General features: G+C 62.1%; 1 pseudogene; it reads right to left on the reverse strand.

Moving 5' to 3' along the window:
• Nucleotides 1-1,670: 1,670 nt before the first annotated feature.
• Nucleotides 1,671-3,403, reverse strand: LOC114887189 (annotated as a pseudogene).
• Between the last annotated feature and the right edge of the window lie 387 nt (nucleotides 3,404-3,790).

Below are 3,790 nucleotides of genomic sequence, written 5' to 3' on the forward strand. Positions count from 1 at the left end.
AGGGACCTTGCTGGCAGTTCAGTGGAGGGACACAAATAAATCTTTGCTGACTTTCTGCTGAAGCTCAGGAGGGTTCACTCCTAAGCCTCTTACAAGGTCAGCTGCCGAGGCTGCGAGAGATGAGTCAGGGCTCGCCCTCCACCACGGGGAGATCGCTGGTTAAAGCGCTCACGAGGGAGTGAACCGCGTGTCCGCACCGACACGCATGGGCAAACCTCGTCGATGCCTTCTGTCCGGGGTATGAAGCCCTCTCCTGCCTCTTCCAGGCTCTCTAGAAAGCATGTGCAGAGCCTCCCACCCCACCCTCGGACTCCGCGGGCCACAGCTGGAGGGACCAGCCAAGGAACCGTGGCAGGAAGAGGCCAGAGGTCAGCGGGCCTCGGCCGGAGCCCGTCAGTCGGTCCCCATTCACACACCACCAGACGATCCTCTGGACCTGGGCAGTAGCCGCCAACCGACCGCTAAGGTGGGCCCGGCGCGTGCTTGGCTACCTGGCATGGCTGGGAACCCCAGGATCTCCTGGCAGAGGTGGGCATTCTCCTGGGCCGGGTCCGCGGGCGTCTGCGTGTGCAGGGCCTGAACCACCTTGGCCAAGACGATCTGGCGCAGGTTGAAGAGGCCTGGGGGGCGGGAGGAAGGAGACGGGGGGCTGGCACCGTGTCCAGGCCGCACTTTCCAGCCGGGCAGACCGGAAGCCCCCTTCCCTTCCCTCGGTCCGGCCGCATCTGGGTTGGCCTCCCGGGACTTGATGAGCTTGTCCAGCAGCTCCTGAGGGATGGTGCTGCCCGTGCCCCACCAAGACTGGCAGCAGCGCCAGGGCCTCACAGGGCACGGCGCCCCCGGCCCCAAATCCTTCCCTCTGGTTCTCATCACCGGCTGTCACCAGACTTGCATGCAACGTTCTTTTCTTTTCTCTTGTCTTCTTTACGTCCCTCAGCCATGCAATGCGGTGAAGCCCTGACGCTCGCTGCCACGTCGATACACCCTGAGAACACGATGCTCAGCGAGAGAAGTCATACACAGAAGGACACACAGGGCGTGACCCCACTGAGGAGAAACGTCCAGAGCAGGTAGATCCACAGAGTCAGCGAGTGGGTTCCTGGTTGTCAGGGGCTGGCGAGGGGATGGAGTGATAGCTAAGGGCGTGAGGGACAGTTTCGGGGTGATGGAAATGGTCCAAAGCAGTAGTGACATCTGTACAGCTCAGTAAACTGTCCCCACACGCCCCGGTGCAGCCTGTGAGAGCATCGCTCTCAGGATGAAGGGCTGACCACAGGAAGACTGAACGAGCAGTGGGTCCTGGGCCCAGACGCTCAGCTGGCGCCCCCCACGTGGGGAAGTCACTGGGACTTGCTGAGCCTCCACGGAGACTGGCAGCAGCCCCCGAGCTCACAGGGCACTGCGCCCCCGGCCCCAGAGCCTTCCCTCTGGTTCTCATCACTGGCTGTCAGCAGACTTGCAGGCAATGTTCCTTTCCTTTCTTTTGTCTTTTATAAAGGCAACTCTTGAGTACACGTATTTAACATGCAGGGAACCAGCCCTGACTCCTTGATCTGGGTCTTCCAGCCTCTAGAGCCTCGAGGACATCCATTTCCGTTATTGACGCGCCCAGTGCCTGGGGTTTGATGATGGAAGCTGACACCGAGGGCGTCACCACGTGCGGGGTGATGTCAGTGAAAGAATCCCATGGCGAGGGCCTGCCTGAGGACAATGCATGCCCGGGCCCTCCCCGACCCCTGCCTGCAGCCCTGCGCCTGGGATCGGAGCTGGTGCATCGCATGCCCGACGTCATGGAAGTTGGTCTCCCGCTCATCATGCTGCAGCAGGGAGGGCAGGTTGGGCGTGGGCTTGGTGAAGTTGGCCACCATGGCCGCGATGGCGATCTGACAGCTCCCATCGTGCTGTAGGCAGCCTGGCTGCAGGCCGAAGCAGGCCGCGTGCCCGGACTTCCCCTCCCTGTGGAGGGACGTGGATGGGGCCCCGCTTCCACAGAGGATCCCCGGCCCACGGCCGACAGGTTCCCCCATGCATGCACCGAAGATACAGATCAGGTAGAACTTGCCGATGGATGACCTTGCCCGAGGCCGTGTCCCAGACCGTTTAGAGCCTCACATCTTCGTGACACATGTTGCTGCCCTCCTCCAGGTGGAAGGTCAGCCCCAGCAGCTCCTGGGAGATGCCCAGCAGCCCGCGTGTGACCGCCTGCATGGGGAAGGACTCATTGAGCAGGTACTGGTCCACATGGTAGCGCGTCTCCTCCCACTGGCTCATGTAGTAGCGCAGGCCCCGGGTGTTGATGGGGCCGTCAAAGTGCAGGCCCCGACTCTGGCACTCGGACTTCTTTAGCTCCAGGATCATGGCCGCTCCTGCTCCCCGAGGGGCTTCAGCTTCTGGGCCAGCTCACCTGCGGGCGGAGGGGAGAGGCTCGGGTACGTCCCTGGGGCGACCCCCCAGCCAACCCCGACCCCACGCCCCTCGAGGCAGAATGAAGGGTCTGGGAAGGTGACCCCCAAGGGCTGACACAGTGAGGTCTCAGGCAGCACCACGTCCGGTCAAGGTCCGCTTGACCCCGTCCCCACTGGGACTCAGGGGGAGGCGGTGTTACCTAGGACAGTGGCCACCACCTGGCTGGTCTTGTCCATGTTCATCTCCAGCACGGAGTCGGCATGCGTGCGGAACCCCAGCAGGCGGGACTTCAGGGCCTGCAGCCTCACCAGCTCCCTGAGGATCACGCAGTTCTCCTGGAACCCAGAGACAGAAGGCGCTGGGGACCGAGGGCCACGCCCTCCCCGCGGGCCCGGACCAGGTCTCTGCAGGCTGGCAGGGCTCCCAGGTCACTGGCGGGCACAGCCAATCCCCCTCCCTCCTCCTCCTGGCCTGGATTTCTAGACACTTTGGTGCTGTCCTAACACGTGGTCTTATATTAACACAGGTCCTTTTGGAACCAGAAACAGCATGAACGTGATGGGCTCTAAGGCCAAGGGCAGGAAGAAATGCGGCCAGCCTCTCCAGGAGCCACCAAGGGGCCTCCCCGGGCTCAAGAAGACAAACACGGCTGCCGTGCAGACAGTAGCTCAACCCCACGGCGCCCGAACACCCAGCCCCTGGACGGTGAGACACTGTTGCTGCAGGTGGCCCGTGGCTCACTGATGAGGCCCGGCCCCAGGCATACGCCACCTTCTCTGGGGCCACCTCTCCGGTCTGCAGTGGGGTTCTCCTGGGAGCCCCCAGTCACCACAGGACCAGCGTGGCCTGTATGTAGCCCAAGAAGGTGGGGACACAAGACTGTCCCCCGTGTCCCCCGCATCACCCGCGAGGCCGAGCGAGCACCAGTGGTGTCTGTGGGGAAGATGAAGGGCTCATGCACAGCCCCCATCCACAGAAGCACAGACTGCAGCCACATGCGCTATGGAACAAACACAAGTGTCCATGCAGAACCCAATGTCTGAATGTCAAGGCCATGCCCGGGCCTCAGTGAGAAGGTGCATCCCCCATGCAAGCCACAGAGAGGGGATTGGGGGGCCATCTGCGATTCTGAGCTCATCGGGCATCACCCCAGAGGGAGAGGGAGAGGGAGAGAGGTAGACAGAAGTACAGAGGGAGAGAAAGAGAGAGGGAGGGAGAGACGTCTCTCCCTTCCCTGGGGGTTCTCTAGTGCAGCCAAGGCTGAAAACCACTGCATTTTGGGAGATGGGTCCTCGTGGAAGAGTTAAATAGTAGCTCATGGCATTATCGACACATATTAAAAAGGCCCCAAATCTTGGGGAGTCAGGGAGGGGAGTGTCGGCTG

Source organism: Monodon monoceros, unplaced genomic scaffold (genome assembly GCF_005190385.1).
Source record: "Monodon monoceros isolate NGI ecotype Baffin Bay Population unplaced genomic scaffold, NGI_Narwhal_1 Contig4596_ctg1, whole genome shotgun sequence".
Taxonomy (NCBI): domain Eukaryota; kingdom Metazoa; phylum Chordata; class Mammalia; order Artiodactyla; family Monodontidae; genus Monodon; species Monodon monoceros.